Below are 19281 nucleotides of genomic sequence, written 5' to 3'. Positions count from 1 at the left end.
GTGGACACAAGGAAATGAATTGGTGTTATCCAAGGGAGAATGTGGAAAGAGTCACATGATCTTCACACAAGATTCTACAGGAGCTGCAGACGATGACACATTGCCAGCTGGGGCATGGAGAAGTTCTATCAATTCCAAAGGCCTCCCAGAGGCTCCCAGCACAGGGACTTGGGTCCGGGTCCCGTTTCTTCTCAGGAAGTTACTTCACCTCTTTAAGCCTGTTCCTCCAGAGGACTGAGACAAAGATTTCAATTTAGCAATTAGATTGATTTGGGAAGCTCATGAGTACAGAGATTGGCACATAGTAAGCACTTCCTTACCCTCCCAGGGTCCCAGGGCCACCCACCCACATTGTCAATTTTTCTTTGAAGATACATAGATAAATTGATTAGTTCTAATTTAGCTTAAAACCAAGACAGTCCTTAGAGTTGTTTCATTATCCAGTCTGTAGAAGAATACCAGAAAATTATCCAAATGCCTAAAATAACCTAATTGTACAAAAATTGTGAACATATATCCCCACTAGAACAGAAGCTCCCTGAAGGCAGGCAAAGCATTATTCATTTTTGCATCTCCCTCGTATACCTAGAATAATGGACACTCGCTCCCCTCCATTTTAGTGCAATATAATTAACATATAGCACTGCATATTGATATAAACATCAAAAAAAGAACAAGTTTTTACTTGTGATGAGAATTTAGGATTTACTCTTAACAACTTTCAAGTGTACCATAGAGCAGTATTTCCTAGTCATCATGATGTACATTAAGTCCCCAGTACTTACTCGTCTTAAAACTGGAAGTCTACCTTTTGAACACCTTCATCCAACGCCCCCACCCCCACCCCACCTCCGGAAACCACAAATCTGATCTCTTTTTCTATTTTTTTTAAGATTTTCACTTAAAAATAAAACAACTTTATTGATTAGTTCTTACAGAGAGTGGGGGGGACAAGAAGTATCAACTCAGAGTTGCTTCATTTCAGTTACTCGTTGGTTGCTTGTCAGATGTGCCTTGACCAGGCAGCCCAGAATTTCGAACCCGTGACGTTAGCATTCCAAGTCAACACTTTATCCACTATGCCACCAAAGGCCAAGCTCTATGTTTGTATTTTGTTTTTAGATTTCACATGTGAAATTACACAGTATTTATCTTACTCTTTCTGACTTATTTCACTTAGGATAATGACCTCAAGGTCCATCCATGCTGTCACAAATGGCAGAATTTATTTTTTTAAATGGCTGAATATGCACAAGGGGTGAACAAAAATAGGTTTTTCTTGTATTATTTATTATTATTGCATTATTTTCCATACAAACAACTGTAAACCTACTTTTGCCCACACTGTGTACACACACATCTCCTTTTTTATTATTAAATTGTTGGGGTACAGGTTTCAAGTGTGCACCTCAAAAAACATCATCTGCACACTTACTGTAAGCCTCTGATTGGTTTTAATTCTCATTTCTCTGATGATCAGTGAAGTTGAGCATTTTTTCATGTCTATTGGCCATCGGTATGTCTTCTTTAGAGAAGTGTCTGTTCAGGTCCTTTGCCTACTTTTTAATTGGGTTGTTTGTCTTTCTGGTGTTGCGTTGTGTAAGTTCTTTATTATATATTTGGAAATTAACCCCTTACCAGCTGTGTCATTGGTAAATATGTTCTCCCATCCAGGGGGTTCTCTTTTCATTTTGTTGGTGGTTTCTCTTGCTGTAAAAAAGATTTTAGTTTGATGTAGTCCCATTTGTTCATTATTTTCCTTTATTTCACTTGCCCAAGGAGATTATTGGCAAAAATATTGTTAAGAGAGGTCTGAGATTTTACTGCCTATGTTTTCTTCTAGGATTTTTATGGTTTTGCAACTTACATTTAAGTCTTTTATACATCTTGAGTTTATTTTTGTGAATGGTGTAAGTTGGTGGTCTAGTTTAATTTTTTTGCATGTACCTGTCCAGTTTTCCCAGCACTATTTATTGAAGAGACAAACTCCTTAGTTTAGTCCAAAGTTGGTTTTTCCAGATGATAGTTCTTAAAATTAGTTTGTAATCCATTTTGGTTCTGGGAGGTAGATGTTGGTACGTCCGCCTACTCCAGCGCCATCTTGTCTCTCGAGACAAACTCCATTGTATACTCTTGCCTCCTTTGTCAATTAATTGACCATAAAGCCATGGGTTTATTTCTGGGCTCTGTTCTGTTCCACTGATCTGTATGCCTGTTCTTATGCCAACACCAGGCTGTTTTAGTGACAGTGGCCTCGTAGTATAGTTTGATATCGGGTAGTGAGATACCTCCAACTTTGTTCTTCTTTCTTAAGATTACTGAGGCTAATTCAGAATATTTTTTTTTTTTGGTTCCATGTATAATTTTGGAATATTTGTTCCAGATCTGTGAAATATATAATTGGTATTTTAAAAGAATTGCATTGAATCTATAGATTGCTTTGGGTAGTATGGACATTTTAATGATGGGTTTTTTTTTCCAATCCATGAACATGGTATATGCTCCTACTTATTTGTATCTTCCTCAATTTCTTTCTATAGTATCTTATAATATTCCAAGTGCAAGTATTACCTACTTGCTTAAATTTATTCCTAGGTACCTTATTTTTTGTTATAGTAGTGAATGGGATCATTTTCTTTTTTCTTTTTTCTTCTTTTCCAAGTGAGAGGAGGGGAGAAAGAGAGACAGACTCCCACATGCACCCTGACCAGGATCCACCCAGCAACCTCTGTCTGGGGTTGATGCTCTGCCCATCTGAGGCCATGCTCGCAACCAAGCTTATTTTAGCACCTGAGGCAGAGACTCCACAGAGCCATCCTCAGCCCCTGTGGCCAATGTGCTCGAACCAATCAAGTCATGGCTGAGGGAGAAGAAGAGAGAGAAGGGGGAGGAGAAGGGGTAGAGAAGCAGATGGTCACTTCTCCTGGGTGCCCTGACTAGGAATTGAACCCAGGACATCCACATGCCAGGCTGATGCTCTACCACTGAACCAACTGGCCAGGGCCATGAATGGAATTGTTTTCTTAATTTATCTTTCTGATAATTATTGGTGTATAAGAATGTCACCAATTTGGGATATTAATTTTGTATCCTGCTACTTTGCAAAATTCATTTCTTAGATATAGTAGTTTTTTGGTGGAGTCTTTAGGGTTTTCTATGTACAATATTATGTCATTGCAAATGAAAGTTTTACTTCCTCCTTTCCAGTTTGGATGACTTTTATTTTTTTTTCTTGTCTGATTACCATGGCTAGAACTTCCAGGACTATGTTGAATAAAAGTGATAAAAGTGAACATCCCTGTCTTGTTACTGGTCTTAAGGGAAACACTTTTAGTTTTTGCCCACCGAGTGTGATATTGGCTGTGGGTTTGTCATATACGACTTTTATTATGTTGAGGTACAACTTCTTCATTCCTTGATGGATACTTAAGGTATTTCCATGTCTTGGCTATTGTAAATAATGCTGCTATGAACATGGGGGTTCAGATATCTCTTTGACACAGTGTTTTTGTTTCCTTTGGATAGATTCCAAGAAGTGGAATTGCTGGATCGCATGGTAGTTATATTTTTCTTTTGAGGAGCCTCCATATTGTTTTCCATAGTAGCTATACGAATTTACAATCCCACCAACAGTACAAAAGGGCTCCCCTTGTCTATATATTCTCCAGCATTTATCTCTAGTATTTTTTATGACAGTCATTCTGACAGATGTGAGGTGTTATCTCATTGTAATTTGATTGGCATTTCCCTAATTATTAGTGATGTTGATCATCTCTTCATGTACCTGTTAGTCATTTGTTTATCTTCTTTGGAGAAATGCCTATTCAGGTCCTTTTTGATTATATTATCATTATTATTATTATTATTATTATTATTTTGCTATTAGTTGTAAGAGTTCTTTATATATTTTGGATATTTATTTCTTATCAGATATATGATTTGCAAGTATTTTTTCCCATTCTGTAGGCTGTCTTTTCATTTTGTTGACCATTTTTTTGCTCTGCAGAAGCTTTTTAGTGTGACGTCACCCACTTATGTTGCTTGTTTTAGGTGTCATATCCAAAAAATCACCATCAAGACCCATATAAAGAAGCTTTTTTCCCCTATGTTTTCTTCTAGAAGTTTTATAGTTTCCGATCTTACATTTCAGTTGTTAATCTATTTTGAGTTAATTTTTGTGAGTGGTGTAAAGTAGGGATCTACAACAGAGTTTTTAACAGATTTTTAAACTGAATATATGAACAGAGAAGGGGATAAATGAGGCCCTAGAAAAAACACTGAAAAATAAAAGATCAGTTTGCTAACATGGATTCCTGGCAGACACCCCAGTGGGTTCAGGTGTCAGCCAAGGACAAGCAGAGAAGGCAATATGTGTACCCGGCAGGGGGGCTAGACGACAGAGCACATTGGAGGAGACAGCAGGCAATAGGCCTACTTCATTTGTTCATTCAGCAGGTGGTTTTAACCGCCTGCACTGTGGCAGGCGCCAGGCATGGGATCTATCAGGAGGAAACATGGGTCCTCCTGCCCTCCAGGAGCTGATACCCAGGGTATCATGTGTGAGAGCAGCAGTAACCCCTGGGGGAACCTGGACATGCCACCGCATGGCTACATCTTCCTGCTAATGTGCTTATACTAAGAGTATTAATTGCAATACAGCAGCAACCCTTTATAGAGAACCAATTGTATCAGTCAACACCATTTCAGCCTGAAGTAATAGAAACTTAATGCAAACTGGCCTAAGCAAATAAAAAGGAAATATTTGGTTTATGTGTTCATGTCTAAAAATACCAGAGATTAACTAGCTTCTGGCATGACTGGATCCAAGAGCTCCAAAGATATCATCAGGACTCTCTGCCCTGTGCCCTGCTCCATCTCCTGGCTCTGCTTCTCACTTCACACGACTGACTTCATTCTCAAACAGCCACGCAGTAAAAAAGGCCTCTGGTAGTTCCAGGCTAACGATCTCAGCAAAGAGGAAGCACCTCTTTCCTTATTGTTCTGGAAACTTGACGGCAGTGTTAGAGGGACCCGTCCAACTTAGGTCTGCCGCCCAGGCCTGAGCCAATGCTTGGGAAGTACTGAATGGCGGGGGGCTGGTGGCAAGTGTGAGAATGGGGTGGGATAGAGGATGGCCCCGTTTACTCAGAAGGGATGGAGAATGAAGGAAGGTGGTTTCCAAAAGAGGCCACCTCTGCAATGACCTACAACTACTAGGCTCCAGCTACAAAACTAAGTGTCAGTGAAGCCTCCCAACAGTCCTTTGTAGTGAGGCCATTCTGATCCCCATTGCAGATGCAGAAAGAGGCTCAAAGAGGCTGAGTACCTTGCCAGGATCGCACACCTAGCAAGTGGAGGATCAAGGAGCATGGATTCTTTTGTACCAGAAAAGTTAGTGGGAGAGGTCATAGTCTCTGAAATATGGCGGGAAGTCAGAGTGGATTGTATTGATTTGATCCAGTGAATGGAGAGAGAGAGACAAATGGAATAATCTGTTGAATGTGGCACTATCCTTGTCCCCTATCCACTTCCCCAATCTCATGGCAATGACATCTTGTTCAATGTTCACTGGAGCAGGTAGTGCAGACCGAGGAGCCAGACTGCCTGGGTTCCCTGAAAACGGAGCTTTTGGCATGGATTAAATGCTGATACTTGAACTTGGAGGTGGAATTCCAGGGCAGTTCGAGGGCAGGGAGGGATGGGAAGCAACGTGAGATGATGTATAGCCACACCGCCGCTACTACACTACAAACTGCACATGAAAAGTGTCCCTCGAAGGGTCGAAGGGAGAGAGAAGGAATTCTTCCTCCCACCTCGTCTCCTGCTGCACAACGTTTGTCCCAAGAACTCCCTCCCTCCACGCTCTGGGTTGAGTTCTCCAGCCCCTTTGGCAGCAGTTCAGCACTCAGACCCTTACCCCGGATGTGGTCTGGGGAGGGTCAGCCTCTGGGAAGGCGTTGGCCAGCGGCAGTTGTGGATCTGTGAGGACCCCGTGGAGTCCTCCAGCCAGAGGCAGAGCAAGCGGCAGTCAGGTGGACGGGAGCTGAGCGAATCTTCAGAGGAACGCAAGATGCATGTGATACACCCACATTCCAGCTCTGTGACTTGACTTCTTCATGCCGGTTTCCCTCAGAAAATGGGAACTGTAGTACTTCCTCTGGAGTTGAGAAGATTTGAGATAATGCATGCAAAGCACTTAGTAGTATCTGGCCCCTATGAGGTCAACTGGACTGGCAGTCTTGATCTTTCCTGGAGAAGCTCGGGGGTGCTGTCCTGGTTAAGCTATGTTAGCCTAGACTTTTTCCATTGCAAGCTGGCTCACATGAAGGAAAGGATGTATTGGCTCACAAAACTGGAAGGCCTGGAGGTGTTGGCTTCAGCACTCAGGGGTGACTGAGTCCCAAGGGATGTGGTGACTTCACTACAAGAGCACTGGGAAAACATTCTCCTTGACCTCCAAGGGCTGACCTGAGCAGAGAGAAGATCTGGCTGAAGCATCTGTGAAACAGTGAGAGGCTGGACTAAATTGGGGGTTACCGACTTAACATCCTCTGAACCTCTAGGATGGGTCTATGGTTTGTTGGTCCCAAGCCAAAAAACAAAAACAAAAACCCAAAGCAGATCACCTTTTTTTTTTTGGCTAGATCTCAACTCCATGACTTCACATGAGCTTGCTCACAGTGATTGTCAGCTCAGACACACAGTTTGTCTTTGCAGGTTTGAGATATATGCTTGGGAAGGTGGACTGTGACTTCATAAACGCGGTGTGTTTCATAGATGTAATCTTTCAAACCATGGTATCCATAGGGAAAAGCAACTGACATTGGTCCCGGGGGGGGGGGGGTTGGTGACAAGGTGAGGACCGTGACTAGAGGTCATCTTGACAGTCCTTCCCAGCAACCACATACTTGGACACTCAGATTCCAGGAGCTCCCTCACCAAGCAGTCGCCAGGGGCCCTTGATTAAGGAACACTCAAACACCATGCTCCATTTCTCCAGTCACATAACCACCCCTACTGTGTTCCCAGTGTAAGGCACAGGGCCCATCAGCTGTGTGACCTTGGACAAGTCATTCTAACTCTCTGACCTCAGTTTCCTCAACTATAAAATGAGACTTGTGTCTCTAGACACAAAAATTAAAACACATGCCCACACAAAAGACTTGTATGTGAACATTCACAGCTTTATTCACAGTAGCCAAAATCTGGCCAACAAGTAGCCCAAATGTCCATCATCTGGTGAATGGATAAACTGTGGTACAGCCATACAACAGAACACCACTTAGCAATAGGAATGAACTATTGGTGCACACAACAACATGCATAAATCTCAAAACCATGCTCACACAAAAGAGCACACACTATGTGATATTTACACGGATTTCTAGAAGGCAAAATGAATCTCTAGAGGTAGGTCAGTGGTTGTCTGGGGTTGGGGAAGTGAGGGAACTTGAAATGTTCTTGATGAGGATGGCAGTTATGAGGGTGCACGTGTTAGAGAACACTTATGAATTGGACACAAAAAATGGGTGGTTTCTATTGCATGTAAAGTATACCTCAAAGTTGATTTTCTAAAAATGAGATCAAAGAAAAACATTGCCTTTATTAGGACTCTTTCTATGACAGAAGCTCAATTCCAGATAGTGTTAGGGCAAAAACTGCATTGCCTCGGCCCTGGCCAGCTGGCTCAGTGGAAGAGCGTCGGCCTGGTGTGCGGGGGACCCGGGTTCGATTCCCGGCCAGGACACATAGGAGAAGCGCCCATTTGCTTCTCCACCCCCCCCCCTCCTTCCTCTCTGTCTCTCTCTTCCCCTCCCGCAGCCAAGGATCCATTGGAGCAAAGATGGCCCGGGCGCTGGGGATGGCTCCTTGGCCTCTGCCCCAGGCACTAGAGTGGCTCTGGTCGCGGCAGAGCGACGCCCCGGAGGGGCAGAGCGTCGCCCCTGGTGGGCGTGCCGGGTGGATCCCAGTCGGGTGCATGTGGGAGTCTGTCTGATTGTCTCTCCCCGTTTCCAGCTTCAGAAAAATACAAAAAAAAAACAAACAAAAAACTGCATTGGCTCATATAATCAGGTAAGTCCAGGGATGCAGCTGGCTTCAGGCATGGCTTGATCCAGGGGCTTACTGGGGCCTGGACAGAACACATTCGCCTTCTCTTAGCTCTCCTTCCTCCTCAGTGGCTTTATCTTCAAGCAGAGAACAGGATGGCCACCAGCAGTCCAAGCCTGGAAACTTCTGTCAACTTGGCAACTCCCACAAAAAGCAAATGCCTCTTTCCTCATAGTTGCTGCAGAAGTCCCAAGAGGAGTCTCAGTGTCCAGCCTGGGACACATGCCTGCCTCTGAAGCTAGGGAGTGGGATTAGCCCGACCTGAACCCCAAGGGTACAAGGTAGGGGAGGTGTGGGCCCCTGAAGGAAAAGATAGGTGTTATCCGAAGGGCCATGGACGTTGGGCAGACAAAGCCAATAAGTAGCTAGCACCTCCCTCCACCTACCCGCGGGCAATGTTATCACCTAGTCCTACCTCCAGACATCCCTGCAGTGGCCAGGTCATCAGGGACAGGCCCCAGACTCGCTCGAGGTCCAAGGTTGCTTTCCTGCAATGCCACAGGGCTCTGCCTGTTAGATACAAAAATCAAAACAGAAAGCAAGTGCTAATCTCTTCCCCACCAGCCAAGCCAAACAGAAAGCCCTTCCTGCCGGTGCTGGGCTGCTGCACCCCAAGGAGGTAGGTGGAGCTCTGTAGCAGCTACTCTGGCCCAGGGCCAGAGGGAATGCCTTGCAACTGATGGTGTCAGGACTTGTAAGATGAACCTTAAGGGGGTGAAGGACGCCTCCATGGGCCAGGCTGGGCCAGAACAAGGGAGGAATGCAGGGCAAAGGGGTGAGAGCTGTAGCTTCTCAATCCAGAACCACCACCAAGCAGCGTCTGGCCCGAGCAGGAGAGTCAGATGGAAAACTGACGAAGAGGGTCCCTGCAGAAATCAAGAACAGTGAAGTCCCATCCCACACTGAAACTCACAGCTCACTTCCTGAGCAGTGAAGTGCAGCTAGCATTAAATGAGCATCTTCTCCAAGCCAGACATACTCAGAATTCTCTGTGAAGTGTCCTCCCAGAGGGGAGGGAAAGGGATTGACAATGTCATATCTATATTCAGAATAAACCTACAAAGTAGACACCTTCCTAAAGGTGCTCATGCCCCAGCGCCAGGAGCTTAAGGCCCCAGCTAAGTGGCTGTGCTCGATCAGACTCCTGGGCAAAGGCTTGTCTCCCCTCATGGCTGCTAGTTGAGCTAAGGGTGTTTTTGACCTAGGTAAGCCAAGGCAGTTTAGGACTATCTCCCAATCCAGTTCCCCAAGGAATACAGGCAAGACAAGCTTGAGGAGAGGCCCATCACCCCGTTTCCCATCACGGTGCTGGCCGAGTCGGCCTGCCTAGCCATCCTGCTTTCTGGGAAGCAGGTTAAATGGATGTCACTGCCAAGAGTGTGAGCTCTGCAGCAAAGAGCTGGGCGGGGAGCAGGGTGAGAGCCAGACAGAGGAAGGAGAGCCAAGGCTCAGCGAGGGGAGGTGTGGCCAAGGCGCGGGCGGGCGGGCCCTCCCTGCCAAAGGAAGCCCATGGGCCTGGCCCGGAGCCGCTGGGCTCTGGGAAAGTGGTGTTCCCAGCTCCTAACTCCGTCTCCGCCCGCCATATCCGAGGCAGGCTGGCCCTCTGGCTCTTCAGACTAGCCCGGGACAGAGCCAGCCCTTCCTGGAGCTGCCAGTGCGCCTGCGGTTAGGTCCCTGCGCTGGAACCCTGCCAGCTGACCCTCAGGCCAGGCCCTCGGGGTCCAGCTCTGTAGGAAAGATGGAGGCGCACGGACAGCCCCCTGTAGGTCTAGGCACCCCAGCAGGGGTCCTGATCCTAAAGGCCACCAACTTGGAGCAGGGCCCAGATAAGCAAGCCCCACACAGGCTGTGCCCCTTCTGAGGTGCCTCTGTCCAGGCAGCAAGCAGGGAAGCAGTGGTCATCTGCCACCCACAGCTGGGGGACCTGGGCCACAGGCCTCCTGCATGCTCTCAAAATGGGGCTGCATGCTGCCCTCCCCGGAGCTGGGACCCTGGGCAGTACAGCAGACTGAGCGGGGCAGACTGTGGGTCCAGGCCGGCCACGTGCACATCCGCTGCGGGGAAACGAAGGGGCAGCAACCCAGTCTCGGTGTGGGGCTGATTCCTCCACCAGCAGATAGCAGCACCCACCCACCCACCCACCTCGAGGGTTCCGTCAGCACAGTAACCTAAGTACTAGGAAGCATGTACGCTTGATAGAGTTATATAAGTTAATTACAAATAAGAATGATTACTGAAAGAGCACTGACCTTGGGAGTCAGAAGCTGCGGAGGAAGGCCCAGCTCGGCCACGTCCTAACCATGTACTCTCCGGCAAGTCTCCTGACCTCCTCGCCTTCAGCCCTCCTCCTGTAAAATGAGGATCAGAAGAAGACTCTGAGCAGCAGAAACAATCGCGGAAGCGAAAATCTGCCAGCTGCAAATGGTCACATCACCTGGGCAGACTCGGAGGGCAAAGCCGGGGGAAGCCGCGCCCCTCTCTAACCTGCGGGCACGTGGTGGACAGTTCCCTCCCTGGCTGCTTCACGGAATCAGCTGAGGAGCACCAGAAAAACAAGAAGATACCAAACCCGGGTTCCCCAACAACTCAGAGCCAACTGGTCTGGTGCAGGGGGTGCGGGTGGCAGGCACTGTCGTTTTGTTAACACTCTCCAAGTATTAGGTGACAGGATTGAGAAGCAATGCAACAGCCCACTTAGAAATCAGCTGGGATGTAGCCCACACTTCCAGCATCCGGCCCAACAACTTCATCTATCAGTTAGTTCAGAGAGACGCAGGGCGGCTGCAAACCCCTCCAACAAGGTCTCCAAGCTCCCTGTCCGGAGGTGAGCTTCAGCCCACAGTGCATCCCACTTGGCAAAAAGAAAACATTTTCTGGCCCCCCAGGGCACAGAACCATCACTCAAAGGGGTCAGGAGCCTCGCCATTTTAAAAGCCCCAATCCTGCTGACTGGATGGGGGTGAACTGGCACGGGGAAAAATGCTGGAAGGATAGATTTCATTAGCCGACATTATCCCCAGCTATGGGCATTTATAACCTTTTCTATCCTTTTCTATTTTCGAAATGCTCTACAGTGCAAGGCAGTTGTTTTATACATGGGGGAAACAGTATTGTTTCATATATTGATTTACTGCCTTGCAAAAAATTGATACAGTGTCTTTTGCAAATGTTTTGGGGTAAAGACGGAGAAACACACTCAGGAACAAGGAGTTTTTGAGGGAGAGAGAAGGGGCCTCAGAGACAGCTGAAGTTAGCACAGGCTTAGCTGATGAGTATGGAACACGCTGTCTCGCCCTGTGTCCACTGTACGCTGTGAGGCTCTCATTCCACGAGCTCCACCCACCTCTTACCGAGGAGGGACAATCACTCCCCCACGCCCTTGATAACCTTTACCTGGGAGCTGCCCCCATCCCTGGGCAGGAAGACACGGAGGCTCCAGAGCAAAGCCAGCCCCTCAGACACTGTCCCCGGGGGAGCGGGTGGGAGGCAGGCGCGGACAGCCAGGGCCGGCTGGCCAGGAATGAGATGATGGCGGTCAGGGTTCCACACACGGTCATCTTCTTGAGTGACGAGAGCTTTCGAGTCAGCACCTGGGAGGAAACCTGAGAGATACCTGGAGGATGAATTTCCCCTGCTGACCTGGGAGGTCAACGAGACAGGAGACGGGTTTTGCTGCCTGTCCTCTGCCCCGTCTGTCTGTCCACAGGCACCTGCTCCGCCTCAGCGGGAGAGGAAGATTCTGTTGCTGTGGGAGCTGATGACATGCCCGTGGATTGGTGTTCTCGGGTGAAGGTGGGGGTGGAGCATGTCACAAATTGGTGTATTGGCTACTTAATAATCCCCCCAAGAACTCCAAATCCACCCAAGGTAAGGCCTTGGCTTCGCCAAAATACCTGTGGGGTGGAGGTAGAAAAGGTGGGGTGGGGGCACCTGTTGATAATGGAGGAGACTCAAGAAGTACGACAGGGATAGATCCCCCAGCAAGCTCCAGGGTCACAGTGCGGGGAGGCCGGGGAGGGAGTACCTGGACCCACTGCAAGAGTATCTGCAACATGGCTAGCGCACTGGGTCTCAGAAAGTGGACTGAGGCTCCTTCTGCATTAAAACACAGCGCAAGTTCCCGCCCAGGCGCCCCTGAACAGTTCCAGCTTCTCAGGAAAGGTGGGGCACCCTGGCCAGCCCAACACTGTGGCCCCTGACATAACTGGCCCCAAAGCCGCCCTTCCTCGTACCCTGTACCTTCACCCCCACAAACCAGGGAGACCCTCCGATCCACGCGGGGATACCTTAATGCCCAATCTTCCACCAGAAACTTGTAAACATAAGCAAAGCAATGCGTCAGCCCAGTGAAACTTTTAATGATCTGCAAGTCCCAGCTGGACCCCCAGGAAGCCCTTCCCATCCCTTAGTGGCCAGATAGGTGAGGGCTGGGTTGGCAGCCACTGCCCGATGCCCACCGCAAGAGCAATAAGGATTTTTAGGGGCATTATGACTTGAGTCAGAAAACACAGCTGCCCCTGAAAGTCCCTTATTTTTCTTGCTGTCTAAATACTCCAGGTGAGTCAGCAGTTGACTGGCTGGCCCAGGTGAGTGAAGATAGTGTCCCCTCACTTTACACAGGCCCACCTCCCCACAGCCCAGGGAAAGCTCTGTGGTGGGTCGGTGGCTGTGGGGTCTCCACAGTGGCAGTTTTTTCCAGGGGTTGGTCTGGCCAGTGGCTGGCCTCACTGCCCCCAGAATGACCAGCCTTTGCTCCACCCAGAGACAACTCGGAGCCCATGCCTTCTGCCCACAGGGACACACATCCCGGCTGAACCCCAAGTGGACAAGCACAGCCCAGGAACCAGGAAATGCAGTAAGACTAGGAAAAGGGGCATCAGGCCTCTGTCTTCCCAGGTGGGGTGTGGACCCACCTCGCAGAGACTGAGCACCTAAACGATGGTCGCAGGCTCGACACTGATGCTTGAACAGAAGAGAGCCAGCTTTAATGTCCTCTGACAGCAGGCCTAGTTCGGGTGGAGAAGAAAACCCTGGGAGGTGCCCCAGAAGACCTGGGGAGGTGCTGCACCCCCACCCCAACCCCTCGAAACAACAGCTTCAAGACAAGATTCCCAGCCAGCGGGACCGGCCCTGAGCGCGGGTCAGTCTCCCTCCAGCTCTCGTGGTCTGGTTTCCCGGCCTATAAAACGGGCCCAGGCGGGGCTGAGCTCCCACCACCGTCTTTCCCATTTCAAAGGAAAAGCAGCAGAAGAAATAACAGAATTTCAGCTATCCTAGCCATAGGAACTGTTCCTGAAAAGCTTGTAGTCACGGACCCTCTGTTCCTGGTGGGACGCAAAAGGCTGCAACCTGAGAAACAGCCGCCCTGGGGGAGCTGCAGTTTGAGCCCCCCTCAGTCCAAACCCACCCTCATCAGAAAAGGCAACATCTACCCGTGGGCCTGAGTAGGAAGGTGGGTCCTCCCCCTCCTCCACCTAAACAGCCTGTGATGAGCAAAGACTTCCTTGTGTCCCCATGGTTTTCAGGTGGAAGCCAATGAGCTGGCAGCCCCGTCTGGGAAGTGCGGGCTGGAAGACACGGGGTGAGGGGGAGGGTCAGAGTGGCCAACTACAAAGGGAGGGAGGGGGCTGGTGACCAAAGTGCTTTTCTTCTGAGAGGATGCAAAGGGCTTCTGGAACCAGAGCCTGGCTTAGAGGCCTCCTCTATGGCAAATCCCTCTGCCCACAGGCCTCCAGGGCAGCAGAGGCTCAACCGCCAGCATCGGGGACGCTGACTATGCACAGACCCGGGTCTTTGACTCCTCTGAACTCCACGAGGAATGCCACCCATTCACAGGTAACCTGTCCCCTGAAGTGAGGCCATTCTACCTAGGGCTCTGGTTCAGCTGGAACCTGCCCAGCTGACCACCAGGAGCCTAGCCCACCCTGCCTGGCACTGTACCCACTCCTTGGGGCCTGGTCAGCAGTCTGGCTGTGGGTGCAGGACCTGAGGTGGCCCCACTGTGGTGAAAAGCAAAATCCAGAGCAGATAGACCTGGTGCTACTATCCGCTTACTCAGGCTGACTGTGTATAAGTCACCTTGCTTCTCTGTACTTCCCTCAGCCTACACACCTGTGAATAGAAAGAGATAAGCCCACTCTGCAGGGGGACGTGAGGACTGAAGGGAAGACATATACAGAACCCTTAGCTGGCTCCTTAACAATAGTGTGTTCCCTCCCAGTACCTTTCTCTCGGCCCCTCAGACCTCAAGGGCAGCGGCTGGGCCAGGCTCCCCGGGGTCTCAAAGGACTTGGGTCATGGAGAATTCTTCCTGCCTCACTGCACCCTGAGCACCAATGCTGCGCCTTCACCCCATACCCCAGGTCCTGTCTTGTTCAGACCGAGAGAAAACAAGCTAGGAACCTGAACCCTAGCTTCCCAACTACAGCCACAGCCCTCTCAAAATGACATTATGGCAACTGTCACCTCACTTGAAGTTTTCTGCCAAGATCACAGCCATACACGCCACCAGCAAAACCCAAGCTACCCACACACACTAGGATCAGAGCCATCTGAGCCATTCAACGACATCACCGCACCATGCTTCGCCTACTACACAGCCCCAGGTCTGCACAGCCTCTAAGTGGGCTGGAGCTGAGGTGCCCTGGCCCCGGGGCAGTGGGAGGGAGTAAGATGGTGAGACCCAGTCCACCACGTCCTAGCCACAGGACCTTGGGCAAGCTGCCTCACCCCTCTGTGCTTTAGTCCAGTCCTCTCTGAGATCAATGGCGATGTTGGGAGGATTAAATGCATTCATTCCCATCAAGGGCTAAGAACTGTGCTTGGCACAAAGCATCGGATCGGGTTAGCTATCATGACCACCCCCAGCTTTAGGTACATTCCTGAGCACTCCCACCCCGTCACCATCACACTGCTGTACCTGTAAGCCCAGAGGCAGCATGGTCCCGGGACCACCTGCATCACATCCCTTACTAACAGTGCTGAGTCCAGAGTCCCTGAGGTCGGCTGGGGGTTCAGGGAGGCTGCAATCCTAACAGGCTCCTCAAGTGGTTCTCAGAGACACCCCCACTTGAGAACCACTGCTCTGGGCATCTTATCACCATGGTAGCGGTAGTACCTGGCCTGGTGCTCAGTAATGAGGTGAGGCCAGGGGGGCCGTCCTAACCTGCAGTCAGAGGACCCCCCCCATGCCGTGCTAGGTGGGTAAAAGGACCCACCTGGGCTTGGCTCTGACAGCAGAGCTAACCTGTCACCAAACCACCGGCCCCCCAATCCAGTTCCTCAGGCCTCCCTCAGCCTTGCCCTGCCTGGCCTCTCCTGAACACGTAGTGATGACCAAGGAAGGGGCTGCCCCTTCGGCTGGGGGCTGAAAAGCCATCAGGGTCTCCAGAGGAGCTGCAGAGTGAGAAGGCTCCACTCTGAACACAGAGTCCCTAAAATAGCCAACAACCCGCAAAACCACACTGGAGGGAGAAGAAAGCCAAGCAGAGCTATCACCCTGGTTTGGAATTTGCTCTAGAAAGGAAACTATGCACCAGTCCCACCCTGACTAGGGCAGGAGGGGGTTGGGCAAAGGGTAGTAGTCCCAAAATGTCTTGGGGGGACCCTCCTACAGAGATGCCGCTGGGCACACACAAGGCCTGAGCAGGGGCTGGCTGAGGTCTGGCCCCAGGGCCTGAGAGGCCAAACCCACTTCCGGTTAGGGGCCACACTTCCCTGGAACAGAGAGCTGGGCCAGGCAAGGTGGAGGGATGCTGATGCTCCCAGCACTTAGCTTAGGGGACTGGGCCCTGCAGCCGCTTGCCCTCCTTCCAGCCCGCCCCAGACCCAGCCCGCCCCAGGCCAGCCCGCTGTGGAGGCGGGAGCCAGGGGGCTCACTGGCCTGGAGGCCCTGTGGCAGTGGAAAGCCTTCGTGGACTCGCGGGCTGACCCGGACCTGGGATGAACAAAGCCAGGAGACCTGAATCTCACCCATCAGAGCCCCTGAATTTATGATAGCCAATCTCTCTGCCAGAAATTCTTTTGCTAAGAATATCTTGGCTCTTAAACACTCACTCCCACCATCCTCTGCAAACTCTCCAGCCCTTCCTGGTCCAATGCTGGTGGCCAATGATCCTTAGGTTTGGCTCAGCCCCCAAAACTCATCAGTGGGTAGAGGTCTGAGTGCCCCTTGGCAAGGCTGGACGGGAGCCCGAATGCATCTGTCCACACAAATACACACTCTCACTAATGAGGCCAGGGAGGGCAGTGCCTTCCTCTGGCCCACAGTTCTAGACGGTCCAGGAGCCAAAGCCAGAGGTGAGTTGCTGCTGTTGTAGCTGCAATTTTTATCTCCCTAAAGGCAACTCCACTGGAGGAAGGACAAGGACAGACAGGGAGGCACGCAGACAGCAGGTCTAACGGGGAAGAAAAGTGTCTATGTTTAAGGACACCTTTATCCATCTCACGAGGAGTCAGCAAACTGTGGACCCACAGGCCAAACCTGGCCCACCACCTGGGTTTTTTTTGTTTTGTTTTGTTTTGTTTTTGTATTTTTCTGAAGCTGGAAACGGGTAGAGACAGTCAGACAGACTCCCGCATGCACCCGACCGGGATCCACCCAGCACACCCACCAGGGGCGATGCTCTGCCCCTCCGGGGCGTCGCTCTGCCACGACCAGAGCCACTCTAGCGCCTGGGACAGAGGCCAAGGAGCCATCCCCAGCGCCCGGGCCATCTTTGCTCCAATGGAGCCTTGGCTGCGAGAGGGGAAGAGAGAGACAGAGAGGAAGGGGGGGGGGATGGAGAAGCAAATGGGTGCTTCTCCTTTGTGCCCTGGCCGGGAATCGAACCCAGATCCCCCGCATGCCAGGCCGACGCTCTACCACTGAGCCAACCGGCCAGGGCCCCACCACCTGTTTTTATAAAGTTTTATTACCACACAAGTGTACTCATTTATGAATTATCTATGGCTGCTTTTTCATGCCACGAGAGCAGACTAGAAGAGTTGCAATAGAGACCCTGTGGCCCTCAAAGCCTAGATTATTTCCTGTTTGGCTCTAAGCGGATAACATTTGTTGACCCTGCTTCTGACCAGCACAGCATTCACCCAGCGCCTAGCACGTGGCGGGCACTGAGGATACAACAGTGAGCAAGACTCACTGAACCTTCATGGAGTTCAAGGCCTGGTGAGGGCCGGCCTCTCGGGCCACAGGGCCTGCCACCTGGGCATCCTCCATTCAGCCCACAGGCTGCTCCTGCAGCTGGAGGGGAAAGCCCTGGACAGGCTGGGCCTCTGCCCCACCTGCGGGCGCAGAGCTGCCATGGTCACTAAGCTGATGCCCCTACGGCAGGGCTGCTGTCCGTGCCCCAAGCCTTTCCGCATTTTCAGGTTTTAGAAAGTAATGCGGCACTTTATACCACATAGTACACAACACCCCACCCAGCAGGGCAGCACCATAATCAAATACATTAATGCCTCTGCAGTGAAACCCAGAAATATTCACACTCCCCAAGATAAATATAGACTATGCAACACTGAGTCTCAAGTCAGTTTGGGTCAGGGTTCCCCACAAAATTAGTTACAGAAACGATTTTTGTCTTTCAGAGTTGTTTAGAGTTCAGAATTTCAGATCAAGGATGGTGTCTGCACCAGCAACGTGCGAAGGCTGGTCCTGACTTCGTCCCTGGCCTTAGCTGGACGACCCCACCCCTGCAGACCGCCCCGCTGGCCACCACACACAAAGAAAGCTCACAGGCGAGCCTGACCTGTGGTGGCGCAGTGGATAAAGCGTCGACCTGGAAATGCTGAGGTCGCCGGTTCAAAACCCTGGGCTTGCCTGGTCAAGGCGCAAATGGGAGTTGATGCTTCCAGCTCCTCCCCCCGTCTCTCTCTCTCTCTGTCTCTCTCTCCCCCCCCTCTCCTCTCTAAAATGAATAAATAAAATAAAATTTAAAAAAAAAAAGATAGATATAAATGAATATCTTTAAAAAAAAAAAAAAAGAAAAGAAAGCTCACAGGTGAGGCGCACAGAAAGCAGGAGCGGAGTGAACCAGAAGTTCTCCTCCAGAGCACAGATAACATTATTGCTGAAAAATGTGGCACAGCATCTGCCCGCTCCGCTGTCAGGGCCAGGGAAGAGCCAACATAGCAGTTTTTTCCAACTCCATTTACTCGGGACAAGGACAATAAGACTGTTTTCCGGTCACAGTTGCTGCCTGATGAGCTGGCGGATAGGTGTTTCTGGGGAGCAGTGAGTGAGGGGCAGCCGAAGCTGAAAACCTGTGACTTTTTCCCCCTTGTGTACTCTCCGAGCCTCCCTGTGGCCAAAGTTTCATTTGGAAGTTTAAAATAATTTACTTCATTGCAAATTCCTAACAGCTAATTAGAAAAATGTACAGATTGTATAATCAGGTTTCATATGCTCTAATTATACTCCTTGGAGTGGAAAATCAAAAAAATTATGTATTGTTTATACACACACACACACACGCATACATATATATAATATAATAGCACTTCTTCCAAAAAGTGTCAAATATCCAGAAAGTCTAATATAAAGGTTTCATCTGAAACTAATATAACATTGAATGCCAACTGTAATTGAAAAAATATTTTTTCTAAAGTTTAAAAATATCAACTCAAACTTTAAGTGATACTGAAAAAATATCTTAATGCACTCCATGCATTAATAGACAAACCACCTCCCATAAAATGCTGCTCTTCTGTGTAAAAGGATGGTGTCTGAAAAGTATTTCGGCAATAACACTCATCAACCGTCCTAGAATACATTTTCCCCCTTCACGATGCACCACGTTTTTAGGAGTCTACAATGTCATAACCTCTATTTCTTAAGAGAGTACTCCTATGAACGACTCCCAGAAATCTCCTCAGTGCCTAAGATTTCTACACCCCGCATTGGGAAAGAGGTTCTGGATGCCACTGGTGATCTCCACCTCACCCCGGCACTGGGAAGATTTCGAGGAGGGATTTGACTGTGATTGGGAAATGCTGATTCGCCTGCCTGACCCAACGGCCTCCTCCTGGGGGTAAAAGTTCAGAGGGGACGGGTGGGTGGGAAGGCCTGCATTCCTCCCAATACCAAATGCCTGGACAGTGTGTCTGGTGGAAGGGGGCAGGGCCAGGTAAACCCTCCTCACCCCTGAAAGCTGCCCACGCGCTCCGGGGCTGCCT

General features: G+C 49.9%; 1 long non-coding RNA gene across 1 annotated transcript; it reads right to left on the bottom strand.

Annotated features, from left to right (window-relative positions):
• Positions 1–7738: 7738 nt before the first annotated feature.
• Positions 7739–11643, bottom strand: LOC136391884 (uncharacterized). The gene is made up of 3 exons (XR_010748894.1): positions 11503–11643; positions 10359–10643; positions 7739–8619 (listed from the first exon to the last, which is right to left on the bottom strand). It is a non-coding gene; the product is annotated as an uncharacterized lncRNA (long non-coding RNA).
• Positions 11644–19281: the final 7638 nt, after the last annotated feature.

This window comes from Saccopteryx leptura, chromosome 2 (assembly GCF_036850995.1).
Source record: "Saccopteryx leptura isolate mSacLep1 chromosome 2, mSacLep1_pri_phased_curated, whole genome shotgun sequence".
NCBI lineage: Eukaryota > Metazoa > Chordata > Mammalia > Chiroptera > Emballonuridae > Saccopteryx > Saccopteryx leptura.
The sequence above is the reverse complement of the archived record's forward strand: the minus strand, read 5'-3'. Positions and strand labels throughout refer to the sequence as shown.